The sequence below is a fragment of the Mustela putorius genome, unplaced genomic scaffold (genome assembly GCF_011764305.1).
Source record: "Mustela putorius furo isolate JIRA1106 unplaced genomic scaffold, ASM1176430v1.1 tig00003867_pilon_pilon_pilon, whole genome shotgun sequence".
NCBI classification, from domain to species: Eukaryota; Metazoa; Chordata; class Mammalia; order Carnivora; family Mustelidae; genus Mustela; species Mustela putorius.
Genome location: NW_025422019.1, coordinates 15,347,018 through 15,364,649, shown reverse-complemented (window position 1 = coordinate 15,364,649; position 17,632 = coordinate 15,347,018). Strand labels below are relative to the sequence as shown.

The 17,632-nt window shown below is 43.4% G+C and overlaps 1 protein-coding gene across 2 annotated transcripts in view; it reads left to right on the top strand.

Moving 5' to 3' along the window:
- NCKAP5 (NCK associated protein 5) overlaps positions 1-17,632 on the top strand; it is a 971,589-nt gene that overhangs the window by 77,505 nt on the left and 876,452 nt on the right. Inside the window, exon 1 of one of the 2 annotated variants that reach the window (XM_045066497.1) lies at positions 10,615-11,270. The exons of the other annotated variant lie outside the window; for it this stretch is intronic. The gene's annotated coding sequence lies outside the window, so the exon portion shown is untranslated. Of the gene's footprint in view, positions 1-10,614; positions 11,271-17,632 lie in introns of those variants that run through there. 2 annotated transcript variants of the gene reach the window in all.

Genomic DNA, 17,632 nt, shown 5'->3' with positions numbered 1-17,632 from the left:
TCCTCGTTAACTAAGAAAATTGATTGTATTGAGGACTCAGCAGAAAACACACATACTTTCCCCTTTCCTGCTTAAATTCACAAGGTTTGAGGCTGTGATGTAGGTTGGGCTCCCTAGGAGCAGACACTGAGATAGAATCTGTATGTTGATTGGGTTGGGATATGGGTTGTGGGGTGGGGGATACGTGATGATACGAACAGGAGTGAAGGGAAGAAGGTGGACTGGGCACAAAGAGAAGGTGAACTGTGCTGCACACGCCACAGAGCCTCAGCCAACCCTCTGGACAGCTGTCAAATGCATATGGCCCATGAGGTGACACGAATCAACTCAGAATTCCCTGGCCTTTGTATTCTCGCACGAATTAGTAACTGGATTTGGGCCCCTTTGGGAAGGATGGGCCCTTGGGTGAGGAAAATCTTGAGGGAGTTGGCAGCTAGAGGCCCCCTGTTGCTTGAGGAGGGGTCTGGGCAGCACAAGCCCACATCCTCCACAGGTTGACTTCCAGACTAAAAAGCGAGGGCTTCCCAAGAAAACACACCACAGTGTTTCTCTGAAAAGACTTTACCATTTGATCAAATGTCTTTTACTGGGATGGGTAGGGGCAGAAAAGAAGGTTGTTCATGAGTAAAGAATGATGCTGAAGGAAGGGAGGGTGGCCAGGAGTTTGGAAACACAAGACCGGAGCAGAGGCTTATGTTGTTGTAGGAAGTGGGACTAGAAAGAGAGGAAGCCACGCCGAATCTTTACATGGGAGGGGCTGGCGGAAGCAACTCTGGAGTCCTAGGTGACTTGTATAGAAATACACTGTTCCCACTTAGACTTCTTTATAGATTTTGAAAAGTTGTCAGTAGAAATTAGGTGGCCTTAAGGTGATCAGCTCTCTTGGTTTGGGTAGACCAAGGTGTTTCCCAGGATGCTCGACTTTCATTGTTAAACTTCAGTTCTACATGGGTTGAACAAAGCCTTTCCCAAGGCACCTCATGGACTTACAACCGAAGCCATGGACAATGGATGGGTAGAGAGTTGGGAAACCATGAGGAGCTATTTTCCATCTAGTTAGGAGTGACATTCTGGTGGATTCCTGCAGTGCTTCGCACATATTTGGCAGCTAATAAATATAGATCAAAAGGAAATGGAACATGAGGACAATGAATTAAGGGATTTTTGGGGAGAAGAAACTGCTGAGGATAGGGAAAGAATAGAAAGAGTAGTAAAACAGGCAATAAATCGAGGATACAATCCAGAGCTAAATGCTGTAATGCACCTGAATATTTGCAATGCTGGACTGGTCAGGCCAGGCCCAAGTCAGTGTCTTCAGTCCCAGGCTGGGACTCTCTTGTACCGTGGTCTCCGCAGACCAGTTCTGGGAGCCTTCTCTCCACACTGCCTTCACCTCAGTGATTCTGGAATATCCTTTCCTCCCTCCTTCCTTCTCTCTTACCAGAAGTGTAATATGTGTTTCTAAATCAGTAAGGAGCCTACTTCCACCCCAGACTGAAGTCCCACATATCCAGCTCTGCCCTCTCTCGGGCTGAGTGAGTCTCTCCTGAGGACTGGACATGACTTAGGGCTGGTGTAGAAGTCTGGTGTGGGGGTCAGGGAAGTCACCTACTCCTGGGAATGCTTTTCTAAGGGTGGCTTAATCCACATCCAAGGCCAAAAACTCTTGGTGAAATGAATCTTGTCTCTACCTTGAAACGAGAACAAGATCTGCTTATTTTATGTCCAAAATATGGAATGGGTTACAGGAAAGGCCCTGAAGAGCTGTTATGTGTCACCATGGTGACCTTTGAACTTTCTAACCTCCCGTTAAGCACAATTCACACTCAGTCAACAATACCGTTGAGGAACTAGGCTCCCTCCCAATGACCAAGTTCTTTGTATCAGAGAGATTGGTACATCTTGTTCAATTAGCTGCAGGTTATTGTCAAGCTACCTAAACTTTTCTGTTTCTGATATAATATCTGTTACCACCTCTCACCCTTAGACTAATGATCCCTATACTTTCAGATGATTTTCTTCAAAACTGAGGTCAAAATATTTTCTATGTATTTTCTATTACACCTCCCAATCAGTAGATGGCCACAGAATATTCTATGAGTATCTGTAGCTGTTTGGATTCCAAAATATGCATAGAGCCTAGAGTATAGGAGGTTTCCAATGAGGATTTGTTATATAAACTGTAAAGGGCTCCATATAATGTTTGGTGAGTGACTCAGTGAATGCATTAGCAAATTCAATAATAAATTAACAAGATAATGATTTTTAAAAGATTTTATTCATTTATTAGAGAGAGAGTGAGAGAGAGAGAGAACACAAGAAGGGGGAGGGTCAGAGAGACAAGCAGACTCCTCACTGAGTAGGGAACCTGATGTAGGGCTTGATCCTGGGACTCCAGGATCATGACCTGAGCCGAAGGCAGTCATTCGATGACTGAGCCACTCAGATACCCCAAAGATAATGATTTTTTTTTTTAAAGATTTTATTTATTCTGAGAGTGAGAGATCGTGCACACGTGCATGAGGGCATGTGAGCGTGAGTGAGGGGGAGGAGCTGAGGCAGAGGGAGAAACAGGCTCCTGGATGGGCTGAGAGACCCACGCAGGGTTCAGTCCCAGTATGCCAGAATCAGGACCCAAGCCAAAGACAGACGCTTAACCGACTGAGCCAGCCAGGTACCCTTAAAAAGATAACGACTTAAGAGATGTGTTTGTATAGTCCTCAAGTTCACATGACATTTGTTAGGCAAAAATATGTTATTTTTCTCTGGACTCCCAATATATTTTTCACTATTATTAGTGATACTGCTTGCGTCTTGGAGGAGCAGGCAGCAAGAGGGGCAGCTGAAGAAAGAAAAGGGAGGAGGAAAAGAAGAGAGACAATGACGTTTCCTCATCAGAAGCACTGAAGCCTTGCCTCCCTGCTTCCCTGGTACCCATTCAAGTCTGTGACTGGCATCCCATGTTGGGTCAAATCCACCTGCTTACCCTTCCTTTGTAGGCCCCAGACTTAACATCATACTAACTATGAAGTCTAGAACACAGTCTCTGAATCGGGATGACAGCAACCTGACTGGGAGGTAAGCGTGGCTTACCAAAGCAGAGGTGAGCCCATGAGTCCTTGCTGTGTGTAATTAAGTGCTAAGCTGGGTGCTACAGAGGGTCTAGGTCAAAAGATCTCACAGAGAAGGGGCCAATCAGGGGTGAATAAACAGGGAAAGAATAATGTAGTTTAGTTCATGTGTGTCCTATGAATGTGTGTCCTTTCTCTGCTCTTTTTGGCAGGTGGGAGTAGGAGAGGGCTGGCAGGTGGGCTGTCGGAGGTCAGGGATAGTATCCTACAACTGTTTTATATAACCAAATTCTACCCAAGATTTTATTTTTAAAGTATCCCATTGCTAAAATAACATTTTAAAGGGTCCTTAGTACAGTAACTATTCTATACAAACAAGGAATGTATCATTTTTATATTTATTCAGAAGGTACTGGCCATATCATAAGTGTTTCTAACCTAACAGTGGCCCCTCATGGACTTGACTGATAGGACTTACGTTATTATCAGTCAAAATAATAAATGATAACTAATAAAATGAATGGGTATTCTTTGTTATTAGAAAAGCTATACTTTAAAATAATTTCCCCACCAGTAGATTTTTAGGTTTAGCAAAAGATTCTTGTACCCAGGAAAGGCTTAATCTGTCTTCAAACGGTTCACCTGGATTTATTTAAGGTATAAAGTTTAAAACAGCAGTGCCAGTAGAGCTGGGGAGCTCTGTTATCTGCAGAGTTAAGTCTCACAGCCTTGCTCATTCCTCAGGGGCATTACGGACGCTCCTAGCATTGGATGGTTTTTCTGGATGAAGGAGTGAGCTTTGCCTAGGAAGGCGAGGAAAGAACTGGACTTCCTCTCTGGAGAGATAGGCTAAACGTGCCTCATCCCTACTCACATGGTGACTCACTTTCTCGCTGCTGGTCTAGGGTAAGGGGACAGAGCTTGCCCTGGCCCTGAGAAAACCCATCTGAGGCAAAACCCAGCCTGATGCATCCCCTTAAACCTCAGCTCACGTTTCACAGGCGTTCTTCATCTCTGAGGGAGCGACTCTCCCTTGGCCCTCCCCCCATTTTCTGCAGCTTCTATTGATTTTCCAGGGCTATTTGGTTGGGGACACGCCGTGGAAAGGATAGCCTGACTTTCTATGTTCTGTAAGGATGCCTTTCCTAAAGGGCCCGTGAGGAATACTTGTGACAAAAATAAGATGTTTCTGGAACCTAAAATATCAGGCCATCAAAGAAAAGAACTCATAGTGCGTGTGTGTGTGCGCGTGTGTGTGTGTGCGCACGTGCACACATGCGTGCTTCTGAAGGTGAAGGGAAGAAGAAAGAAGAAAAGGCACAGCTCTCTTCCAGTGCATCCCTACAACAGACCCTCCCCTGCCTTCCTTCCAGTATCCCTGCTTTTGTCTTTTTAGCTTAAGAAGATTTGTCAGCATGAAGGGAGGAATGTTGGGTCTTCTGGGGGCTTCAAAGTCTGCCCAGGCCTCTGCTGACCATTTGGGCAAAAGCAGGCAGGGGTTTGGAAGCCCTCAACTCTGTCCCCTCGGGTCACAGTCCTGCTTCCTCCCCAGGGCACCCTAACCGGTTAGCTCCCTTTCTTTTTTGCATCCCAGAGCAGTTGTCAGGGGCTAGTCTTGTGTGTGTGGTGTGTGTGTGGGGGGGGTGGGCATGGCCCATTAGGTGCAGGAGCCCCCGTGTGTTTCCGGAACCACGAGGCATTGACTGTCGTGCATCCAGGGCAGGCTTTCTTAAAGGCACCAATCACACCATAATCCTGGGCTCACACATCTGACCGTCAGTGGCTGTCTTCACCCTCTTCCTTCCCTCAGGGCAACCACTGATTTTAATAGCCTCTTTGTATCTGGTGAAAATTGAACTCAGGGTCTTTTTATTTAGACAATCCCCACAGGCCACCAAATGAGCTGCTTTCTCAGTCCGTGGACAGCCATGTCCCTCGAGGCCTCCTCCAGGCTCTGGTTTCAGGAGGACTCCGTTCTCAGGTTAAAAGGAATGCAACTTGCGTCTTGTAGTTTAATGAATTTGCATAAATCTCTGAGGTAGCTTTGTTGGACCCGGCTGGCAAACTGGGCTTTAATGCCGTACATCAGATGGGTATAAAATCCAAGTGAGGGGGAGAGTATGGCTCCCCACCTCTCCCCTTTTCCCACCTCCTCCCTCCTGGGCCCTTTTTATTTGGGGCAAGCAAAGTAGTTAAAAATGTCAAACTCACAGTATGCACTGTCAACAACACAATGAGGAGGCTGAAATAAAACCCTCCAACTTCATGGTGATACTTTATACTTACACAGGGCCTTTCATCAAGAGTCTTCTCATGCCTGAGGAAAATTAACCCCTGCTCTTCCTCTGGGGCTGGACCCGGAGCCTGAGCTGCGTGGGAGAGCCAATGCATGGGGGTGGGGCATATCACCCCACTTCCAGGACAAATGTTTTAATGGTAGGTCCCATTTTACATCTTTCCCCTTCACCTTCTTTTTCCACAGAGTTTGCAGTATCAGGCCCTCTCCAAAGGTCCCTGGTGCCCCAGTCATGTCAACGGCCCAGTAGACTACATGTGCATTGAGGGTACCCGCAAGGGACCCCCCGCCCTTTCCCCAATGAGGATAAAAGCATTTGTAAGTTTGAAACTTGATGTATCATGAAATGCCTCAAACCAGTTGTTAGGAGAGTAATCTGAACTTCGTGGGGCTTCACACTTTATGGTGTACTCTTGCTTTTGTTTGATTTATGTACGGGAACTACTGTAACATCTGTAGTGATTAAAGCCTGGCAATGTTTCTATCTATGTGTTTGGGACTGTCAGTGTGAAACCTGCTTTGTTTCTTCCAAGCTGCATTTTGTACACCAGCTCTGTGTCCGATGGGATCCATGTGGAGAACGGTCACCAGGAATTTGTTTGTTGATCATAGCGCTCCTTCCCTAGGAACCAACGCTACTTGGTCTTTCTCAATGTCTGTGATAGACAAGAAGGTCTTATGTTCATTTCTCTTATTATAATTGGTGCTTTTAAAAAATATAGTCTGAGGGGGCACCTGGATGGCTCAGGGGGTTGAGCCTCTGCCTTTGGCTCAGGTCATGATCTCAGGGTCCTGGGATCGAGCCCCCCATCGGGCTCTCTGCTTGGCCGGGAGCCTGCTTCCCCCTCTGTCTCTTCCTGCCTCTCTGCCTACTTGTGATCTCTGTCTGTCAAAAAAATACATAAAATCTTTAAAAAAAATATACGGTCTGAGGAGCACCAGCTTGAGAATGATGTGGCCCTCTTCTCAAATGTGCTGGTTCTCAGGGCCCCTAGACACTCGCTCTAAAAAGCCAGGGTGGTTTGAACTCTGAAGTGTGCCCATGTCACTCTTTCTAAATTCTCTCCTGCTTCCTATTTCTGACTATATTAACTTGTGTGGGGTGGACTGGCTGGCGATCTCTTAAGCATTGGCACAACCATTACCTCTACAGGAAAAAATAAACCAAACAGATATTAAAGCAGAAGATTATGAGTTACTGAAGGCTCTGTGTAAAGGGAAACAGGAAACACTTAAATGCCTGCTCTTCAATATTTTCTCTGCACGATTGGATCTTGCCCATCTCCAAGGGCATGGGGAATTTATTCCACCGGTGATGCTCTGGGCATAAGCTTGATTCCCATGGTCTTTGCATTGGTTTTGAAGCCTACACTACATCTCCTTTAAGAGCTAAGCAGAACAGCTGGGTTATGGGAGGGAAAGATATCACACTAGTTTGATATTGAAGTCTGAAGTTCTGTTGAATGACTACAGTCATGTGTCACATATCAGACTCAGAAATGAGTGCCTTAATGATGACTACATGCTTCTAATTCCAATTTGTCATCATTTGGATTGGTTTATCAAATCTCTTTTTGGTTCCTAATCCTCCACAAATGGTGGAGCTACCTCTTACTATTGTGTGAGCATAGTCCAATTATTTAAGTAACACATCTCTATGGGCCTCAGTTTCTTTAGTTGTAAAAGGGGGAGTGAGAATAACAGTATGTAACGCACTGGGTTATTTTAAAGGTAAATTAGGTAATACATTTAATGCAAATAACACACATAAATGCTTTGTAAATGCTGGTAGTTATACGTGTTTCAGGAAATAAGAGGTAAAAGAGAGGGGAAATCAGACACTGGAGGTAAAAAGTACACCTGTGGTGATAGTTTTGGTATGTCCCCAATAATACACAGCCATCATACAGCAAGCATCTCTAAGGGACCTCTTGGCTGTGTTTCACACCTCACAGATCTGATTACCATCTCTGACTTTAGGGATTTTCCAGAAAACACTCAACCATGAAGAATATAGTACAAGACTTTTTGAAAATGGAGCAGATAAATAGACATTTACATTTGTATGCTTTTTATAACACCACCTGGCAGCCCTCCATGGGTGAGGGCTGGTCTCTTGGGAGAGTGGGAATTGCCTGAATGAGGTTAGGAAGGCCCTGGCAGGGGAGGTGAGCTCAGCACTTTGGCAGGTAAGGAGGTAATTTAGGCAGTAGCAATAATGACCACCTGGTAGAGGTAGGGAAGACAGTGCCCCCCCCATCATCTTTCCCTTATTTAATTTTATACTAAGTTGAAGTCAAGTTTAATACTTATCTTAAGAAAGTGTGACCTTATCACACCTAAGGGGCTCCAAATGTGTATTTATTTATTTATTTAAAAGATTTTATTTATTTATTTGACAGAGAGAGATCACAAGCAGGCAGAAAGAGAGGAGGAAGCAGGCTCCCTGCTAAGCAGAGAGCCCGATGCGGGCCTCGATCCCAGGACCCTGAGATCATGACCTGAGCTGAAGGCAGCGGCTTAACCCACTGAGCCACCCAGGCGCCCTCCAAATGTGTATTTAAACAGAATCTGGCCTCAGGTTCTTATAATGTGTGAATTATAGCAAAATAAAAAAATGCAGGAAATACGGACTGTGCTTTCCTTTTCTTGAAATTATTACAGGCATAAGATATTTTCCCACTAAGACAAGACTCCAGAATGTTTTCTCTAGAGGAATGGAAATAGTGCTTTGAAAAAACCAAGCTTACCTTGGTGGAAATTTTCAGTCGTTCTTTCTGGTGGACTTCTTCCCCGTAAAGAAAAACATCGTGTCTAATGCATGGCTTATGCCTGTGGGTGTCCGTTACAGAGGTCTTGTCGGCCGTATGTAGAGGAGACAGACCTGTGCATTGTGCCAACACTCCAGGCCCCTGAATTTCAAAGCCTGGAGTCCTTAACAAAGCTCTGAAGACTCTTTATGGATTAGATTTTTCTAGCTTTTCTCTGGAGAGTTCCCTTAATGTTAGACCAGCCCTGACAAGGAGCTGGGCTAAACTGTGCCCTTACAAGCTTTCTGACTTGTCTTCCCGTGCTTGCTAGCAACTAGCGAACAGAACCAGAGTGGTTCATACTTGTCTTACCTGAAAATTCCATTTGTCAAACAGCAATTGCACAACAGAAAGGTCAGCACTTTATGTCCTGAACACTTAACTTTAATCATTGTTTAAGGTAGACGGAGACTCAGAGGTTTTCAAACCAGTCTTCCGATGTAATAGAAAGGGGGATTGGCCTTTGGATCAGGAATGAAAATCCAGTGTCTGGTTCTCGCATCTTCTTTATCCCATTCCAGCCCCATGTGCTGAAGTATTCTTGTAGGAACCCTGAAAAAAATGGGTTCAATAGATAGGTCTTTAGTGAGCATCTACTATATGTCAGACATTTGTTGAAAAAAGAAGTAGCTGGTCTCTTCTTGTGATTTATTTGGAAAATTATGTAATCATGGACTTTTATTATTTTAATAATAAAAGTGGAACATGCTCATTGAAAAAAAAAATCAAACTACCCATAAGCATACAGAAATGAAAGTTCCCCTTATCTTACTCCCCAAGGATAACTGTTGTTCATAATTGGCATGATTCCTCCATCATATGCTACATTCTTCACTGCAATTTGCTTTATTTATTCAACAAGCAGCTCCTTCTTTCCATATCAGTATATGCACAGTTACCTCAATTTTTTCAACCCCTTCTAAGTTTTCTGTACTGCATATACCCCAATTTGTATTATTACCTCTTTTCATATAGCCGGAAGTTATCTCTGTCTTATTGGTTATAAATCATGCTGCTAAGAACATTTTGGGGCTTATATCCTTAAGCTCTTCTGTGAATTTATTGGTGGGATCACTCTGGTAGAGTGGACTTGCTGGCTCTAAGGGTTTGGACCTAGAAAATCTTTAGGCATTTCTAATTTGCTTTCCATAAATACTGTGTTGGTTAAAACTCATAGGAGCTATGCACTGTCTTTATGTGATTCCTATATGAAACTGGAATATTTGGGGACCTTGATACCCCCTCCAATTAATAACCTACCACTGCTCTTTGAGAAAATAATTTTGAGCATCCACTGTGGAAAAGCATTGAGATGTGAGGTCATTGTTTTTCAAGGGCCAGGAGAGTGTTTAATCTAAATATATACCCCATTCCCTGGAATCTGCCAACCTTATTCCTGCCACCATTTGCAGCGCCCTACCCCCATTTGGGCTGAAGATTGACTATGGCAGGCGATTTGAGGGTAAACAAATAACACAACACAATGGTTGCCCTCAAAGACCTTTCAAACTGGGTTGGGAGACAGAACACAGATGGCTACAAAACAAGCTAAAAATACAAGTCAGTATATAAAAAGCTGCAAATAAATATAAATAGTCAGCAGCATTATAGCAGTGCAGAGGAAGGAAGGAGAACAGTGGTCTAGAGTGTTGAGCTTCAGGACAGAGACTAGGTGGAGGATTTGTGGTGGGGAGAGAACGAGCCAGATCCAGCCGACAAAAGGAGAGATTCCAGCGGAAACTGGCCAGAAAGTGCTCACTTTTGTCTTGCTGGCTCCAAGTGGCCCGGGGCTTACAATATTCCTTGCGATTATTATAGACACTTGGCAGAGATTTGGGGGCGGGGGCATGGTGGGGTGGTGCAGGTAGGTCATAAAATTTTGAGAATCTGGTGAAATAAGGTAAAGGAGATCAAGAGCTCGCTTATCTTGATGAACACGGAGTACTGTATGGAGGTGTTCAATCAATGTCGCACACCTAAAACTAATATAACACTGTTAGCTACATTGGAATGAAAATTAAAAAAAAAAAAAATAAGAATCTAAAGAAAGCTTCTAGCACTCTTCTCAGAAAAAAGTGGGGGGGGGGCGCACCTGGGTGGCTCAGTGGGTTAAAGCCTCTGCCTTGGGCTCAGGTCATGATCTCAGGGTCCTAGGATCGAGTCCCACATCCGGCTCTCTGCTCGGCAGGGAGCCTGCTTCCCTCTCACTCTCACTGCCTACTTGTGAGCTCTCTCTGTCAAATAAATAAATAAAATCTTTAAAAAAAAAATTAAAAAAGAAAAGAAAAAAAATCCACCTATGTGCACATAGATACAAAATTCTGCCTACCACTCATGGAACATTTTCTTCTATCCCAACATGAAAAACTTCAGAGTATGTCTAAAAAGAGCGTCACCCCAAGAAAACCCATTTAGGAAAGGCATTAGGCAGGTGTGTCTCTCACAGGCAAAAGCTCTTAGGCCACACAAGACATAACTAAGATTCATAGTTGTGAGTCCTCAAACTCTGGAGCAGGCTGCAAACAGGTGGGTAAACAAGTCGATGGGACCCTGCTGGCATTGCAAACTTTCCCTCAGCATCCTCAGCTTATCCAGGCGATTCCGTGTCTTTTTCTGGAGAAAGGCTCGGACCTGAGAAAAACCAAGCTCTTGAAAATTTGAATCAATGGGATTATTTACGCGTGTATAACTGGAATCCGCCCCGCGATGCCGATTTTGTGGCAGAAAAGATACTCTTGCTCCCCACCCCCTCCTTTCTTTTTGACAGTCAGTTAATAAAGACTCAACAATAAGCAGCTGCCAGTGATGTCATTTGGGACTTTGTCCACGGAGCTTGTATTTACAAGCTCGGAGCAACCGCGGAGCCGCAGCAGCCCCGGGAGCAAGTCTCCGCAAACTTGCTCCGAATTCGCTGCAGGACTCCGCGGCCGCTTCGGAGGTTCGGGAAAACTGAGCGTGCTCTCTTAGAGCGGCCTTTTAACGCTTCAAAAATAAACAGAGGATAAACTCGGGAAGAAATTTTTAGCTGGAGAGAGCCGTGGCTGTGTCTGTCTCCGGGACCGTGATATATAGTGACTGAAGAGCTAACTACAAGTAAGGCTGTGGGTTGTGGGTTTGGTTTTTTTTTTTTTTTTTTTTTAACTCTTGTAACAGTTTTTATTATTTATACAGCTTGCTTTCCTTTTAAAGTGAGATGACGGTGTTTAGGTGTTTCTACAGGCTCTCTGGGCTGCCACAACAAGTAGGCGTCTGTTCCTAGTAATTATAGTGCGCTGAAGTTGCCGGGGGGTAGGTGCAGAGGGCTCCTGGTCTGAGAACAGGCACCGGGGTGTAGATAACAGGGAGTGAATTCCTAGTCCTCTGTGGACTCTGCTGGGAGGTTGTATTTTTTTTTTTCTTCTTCAAATAAAAAGCAACCAACCATACGAAAAAACTATTAGGTTGACCTAGGAATTTTAATAGAAAACGACAGACTAATTTTTAATTAACTGGGGTGCTAGAAGGGGGAAACCCACTCTTTGTTTTGGGGCTCTGATCCTTTCTGTGGCTTGTAGATTTCTAATATGTGCATGTTGTTTACAGTGTCTTGTTCCCTCCTGCCTACACCCTCTCCCCCGGACACACACACACACACACACACACACACACACACACCCAGGGCTCATTCATTCTTGAGGAATTTGAAAGTATAGAAAAATGTTTTGAAACTGAAACCGTTCCTATCTGGATATTTTCCCATTGAGTATCTGGAGAAATGCTCACTGTCCTGACTTGTCTTCTGAGTTAGGAACCTGAATTAAGGTACTACTGGAAAAGCCAAATTTTGACACTCAGCTAGGTTTGGATTCGAGACCCACATCCTTTCTGACTTTCCTTTTGACTCTTTAAACTGTCCAGATATCTCTGGGGGAATAGGAAGACGGGGGGATCCTCGTGCCTCCAGCCTGGATGCAGGCTCCCTCTTTATCACAGACGCTTCTGCTTTACTTTCAAGTCTCAAACTTATTAGTATTATTTATTGACCACACCTTGCTTTTTTCCTTCCTCTCTTGAGCCCCTCTTGCCAGTAGAACCTTTTCTTCCCTTTCTCACTGATTCCTCGTCCCCCTTCCTTCTCTCACTGGAGCCTGGATCTCAGCTTCCAACTTCCAGGGGCCACCTGGAAGTCCTACGTTAGAGACGCCTGCCCTCGGCTGTCCGCTGTGGGCTGTGGGATGCTGGGTTTGCTCCTCAGCGCCTTGCACTCGGTAGCCTCTCGTGGCTGATTCCTGCAGTCTAGAACTGACAGCCCGGCTGCATGGATTGGCAAGAAGTGGCTCTTAGCCTGTTAGCTCCCGCACGCGAACTCTGTGACTCACTCCCGGAGCCCAGCCTCTTCCTCACTTTGGCTGTTCTGTCACTCACCCGCGAGAACAAGGACAGCCTTCCTGGCCTTCCGTTTTTTCTCTGTTTTCAGAGAATTGTGAGAAGCCAGGTCCAGAAAGGTCCTAAAATATTCCACTGTCTTCCATGGATTTCTAGGTGGGCAGCCCCCTGCATGTTGGTCAGTCCTCACTTTTTCCATCAGGCCACACCCTGCTCTGATGTGTTTCATGTATTGAAAGGCAGTGCTTTTTGTGACTTTTCTCTTAAAATAAGGGATCTGCTACTAAGACAGCTTTCAAGCTATTAGAGCTCATCCTTTTACAGAAGGAAACCTGAGGCGCCAGGAAGGGGGATGGTTGGTCTGGAGTCACCTGGCAAGATGGTGGCAGAGCTACAGCTAGAGACTCCGTCTCTGGTGCTCATTCCAGCATGCCTTCCACACTTCCGTTCCTAAAGATGACAGAAGAAATAGGACCCACGTGTGCTTATAGATCTTGCTGTAGGAACAGGGCTGGTGTATGGGTAAAGTGGGCTGGCCTGCTCCTGTTTTGTCTTTGGCTCTGGGTGTGCGTCTAAATGTCTCTGTTCCTCCTTCTATTTGCTAGAGAGCCAAAGAGAACTCTGTGATTATTTTGCAGTTAATGGCCAAAAGGCAAAGTGGGGGTGATTGTGGCAGTTGAAATAATCTAAAAGGCATTTTGCCTCATATACAGGTCATGAGATGTCAGGTGGCTCCCAGCACTGACATTCTGTGCTTCTGCTTTACTTTCAAGTCTCAAACTTATTCGTATTATTTATTGACCACACCTTGCTTTTTTCCTTCCTCTCTTGAGCCCCTCTTGCCAGTAGAACCTTTTCTTCCCTTTCTCACTGATTCCTCGTCCCCCTTCCTTCTCTCACTGGAGCCTGGATCTCAGCTTCCAATATTTAGCTCGATTCCATCCACACCCTACATTCCTTTTTTCTCTGGAACCTTCCTTGCCCCTGATATGACTTTCAGATCCCTCCATGAACTCTTGGAGTTGTAGCAATGATTTCTTTCTTTGGACCTTCGTGGCATCTTGTGTTAACTTTTGCTGTGGGATCTGGAGCTCTTTGCCACATAAATACCTCTTTCTGCTGAAAACAAGGGCTAGGTTTTAGCACTTTTTATATCTACAGCCTCTAATACAGTCATTGTTCAATATGTAATACTAAATAAATGAATAAGTGAATGGCTGCTCTTAAATATCCCCTCTCCTTCATCAAACATCCAGCCCTCTGCTCTTGGTTGACAAAATTTTCACATAATTGTGTTCAATGACTTTGTAGTCTTCCTCCCTGGGGTTGAAGGCCTTCAAGGCCAGACTCCTGAGCATGCAAACAGGGCTATTCCTGATGTGATATCAGCTAGCCTACTCTAGCTCATTCTTCTCCATTCCTCTGCATGTACTTGACTATCTGTTCTGGAGCTTTTTGGCCCGACAGCTCATCTGAACCTTCCACCAGAGGTCCAAGGGCAGCAGGACATAGTGATGGAGGGTTTGGTATCTGGAAGTGGATGGCCCAGGCTCAAATGCTGCTCCTACCACATTCTGCCTTTATGATTGTGCTTAATTCACTTAACTTTTCTGTTTGAAGTTCACATCTTTAACATGTGGCTAATGAGAGTGACTACCTCATGAAGACTTGGGGTGGATTACGTAAATTAATAGAGCTGAAACACTTAGCACAATGCCAAGCATATATTAAGTACTAGTGAGTATTAGCTGTTGTCATTATTATTTACCTTGCAGATAGATGCCCGTGTCCTACTCCAGACTTAATGAATCAGCATCTTCAAGATGGGATTCGGATCCAGGCATTGTTAAATGTTCCTCGGGTGATTAGCATGGAAATGATTGGCTTAGCTACCCACGCTGCTTTCTGTTACCTGAACAAGCTAGGCTGCTATGTTCTTTTGTACCCCTCCACCTTTATGTTCTTGCTGTGGTACCTCTCCATCCACCCAATTTATTCTCCCAGGCCTTGCCAAATTTGTAATCTCATGCATAGCTCAGCACCTGGCACCGAGTGAGTTCCCAATAAATGATGAAAAAAAGTGTATGAATGTATGTTTCACGGGAACTGTAGGAGAAGATTCAAGCTGTTTTCTTCCCCCTAATCACCAAGCTCTTTGCCCATGCTGGCTCATTATGATCACAATGCACACTTTCCAGGCAAGGGTACTAAGGTTCAGAAAGATGAGGTAATGTGGAAAGGTACATGGGCGGTAAGAAACAAGAGCAGGATTTGAACCCTGAGCCTGTGGCCGTAATCTTTCATTGTACTGCCCTCTGGTTATGGAAGCCATTTTTTTTCCCTCATGAGCTTTGACAGTGGTGGAACTTTAATTTTTCTTGTCTCATCCTGGGCTGATTGGTCTGGCAAAACCAGAAATCCCATGGATACTTGTAGGTGTCCAACTGGTTGACCTGGTGCTTCACATTTTCTACTTATTCAGAAATGTCTAACACACATGTCCAGTCCTTCGGTGTTTGTTTTTCTTTTAGTCTTAGATAGGAATCCTCTTACAGGCTATCCCAAGTTTATGGCTAAACATCAAGATTATTTGCGTTCTTGGTATGGGTGTTGATAGACTGAGTCCAGCTTGGTCAAGAGTGTAATCTAGGCAATTCAAGTTAAAAAAAAAAAAAAATGGAAATGATGGTTGGCCATTTGGTTGGTGCCTGAAAAGTTTACCAATGGAAGTGGTAGTATTTTGTGATAATGGATTTAAATAGCCAGAATGGTAGAGGCTGGACACTGCCAAGTCCTAGTTTTTCTCTGGCGCTCTAATTCTACGAAGTTTAATGCCTTTGGAAATTTGGATTCCCAGTTGTGTTTTCTTATAGATGAAATAATAAATCTCGCAGATGCATAGAACATTACCCACAACATTTACTATGTCCCAATACATACTTGTCTAATGAAGTGTGTCGTGTCGGTTTGGAAGCCTCAATTACACAAGGTACTTCCCAGTGGTTACATAAATTAATCTTGGTATTTTCAGGGCAAGGAATCAGCTCTCTCCTTCTTAGAAACTTTCTGGATTAGTGATTCCTTAGAGTAGAATTTGGATAGACTATAGGAAGCCAGTGGACTGAGTTCAAGAGGAAAAGGCCCAAACCCAACATTGTGGAATATAAGCTCAGTCAATAATATCATGGTGTTGAAAGAAGAGCTGTTAGTTCCGAAATGTGGGAACACAGTGTTACTGTTGAGATGCATGTCTGACAAACTGTTCTATGAAGGGTATTTACTCCATTGGGCAAACTGAATCTGATCCAGGCCAGCCCAAAATATGTCCCAAATGGTCCCATTGTCAGTGGTGATGTGTTATTATGAAAGTTTTAAAAATGAAAGTAATACATGCTTAAAGCTTAGAAAACTGAATAGTGCAAAAATGTTTATGTAAATATATAGCTACATATATCACATATAAATATGCCCATGTATAGTGCTATGTCTGTGTATAAACATTGTATAGGGGCATGAAAATCTATCTATCTCACAGTTCCTGAGCCACACTCCCCTCTGTATTCCCACCCCTCAGAGAATTTTTCTACTCTCTTAGCTGCTTTTTATGTAATATCTCTAAATGATGTTTTATATCTATTTAGAAAATTGATTTATTTCCTCTTATGATAGGCAATATATGTTTCTTATATCTCCCATGCCCTCTCTGTTCTCCAGTCAAAATTGTTGATTACATGTACATTTAGTGCTCATTTTTATGGTCATTGTTGAATCAAATATTTTATTATCACATTTGATTTCTGTTTAAAATATTTTTCCTACAGTTATTAATGGCCTCATTAAAAAAGCTTACTTAATTTTCTAGTAATCTTTAGTTAAATTTTCCCAGTGTTCCATCAACCCTTTGATGCATGTGTCAAAGGAAACCTACTTTTAAAATGTTCTTCATATATCCATAATTAAGTTCTCAAGTCACCCTACTTTCTTTTTGTCAGTTGTCAAGCTAAGGAACTTAATTATCAGTTGTGCCATATCAGAAGCAATGTAAAGGGCCTGCCTTCAACATTTTTAAAAATTCTGATTATAGTCAATGACTCATATGTAGATAAATAGAAATGATCTGGTTTATTGTAGTTGGGCAACATTTTGGTCTTATGGTTCCACGAATATTCAGTACATTTTAATGTGGTAAATATGCTTTGTTTCTGTGTACCTTTGACATCTGGAATAGCTTCATCAGAAGAGAGCAAATGATACTTCAAGTAAGTTATTTTATGAATAGCGAATGAATGGTCCACTCAAAATGACATTTATATCTTTCCTTTCTCATTTTCTTTTCACTCATTCTTTCAGCCCAGATTTGTATGATTGGTAATGTGAGATACTTAGTTGAAATACTTTAAATTGTTTAAAGTAAAATACTTTAAATTGTTTAAAGGAGGCTGTGTTTTTGGAGATTGCCAGTAGAGGGCCTTATTAAACTGAATAACATTTCACATACAGACCAGTTGGAACAGTTACCTTGTTGAAGAAGCCAGTTTTTATTAGGACACCTGATCAAGAGGAGTAAAACTACCAAAGTAGTTTTTTCAACTTCATTGTAGTTCTTTCTATCTGGAAAAATGAAAAGTCTTAACTTTGCATTTTTATTCTTTTCTTAGGGGGAAATTGGAGAATTCAGATAGATTATTAACAGCCCAACAATCAAACCAGGACTGTGGATGCCAAGCATACAATCTACACATGATATTTCTTTTAGAATTGAGCACTGGTCTCTGAGCCTTCTGGGATCCAGGACTGGATGTTGAATATGAGAAAAGCAAATCCTAGGAATGATTTATACTTGCTTCCCACATTTGAGTGAACCCCACTCTCAACAAAAATGGGTTTTCTGTTTCCTGCACCTGGACCAGAATCTTCTTACTCTTTAATAGGCCCTTGATTCAGACACAGGGAGGGAGAATCAAGAGAATCTGTGAGAGCAGGAGAGCACTTGGTGCATTCCCTATCATGCTTATTTTCCATTGAGGGAAACAGAAGAGCCCTAGGGAAACTAGCTAAGTTTTCTAAAGTCATTCAGTGGCTTAGGGCAG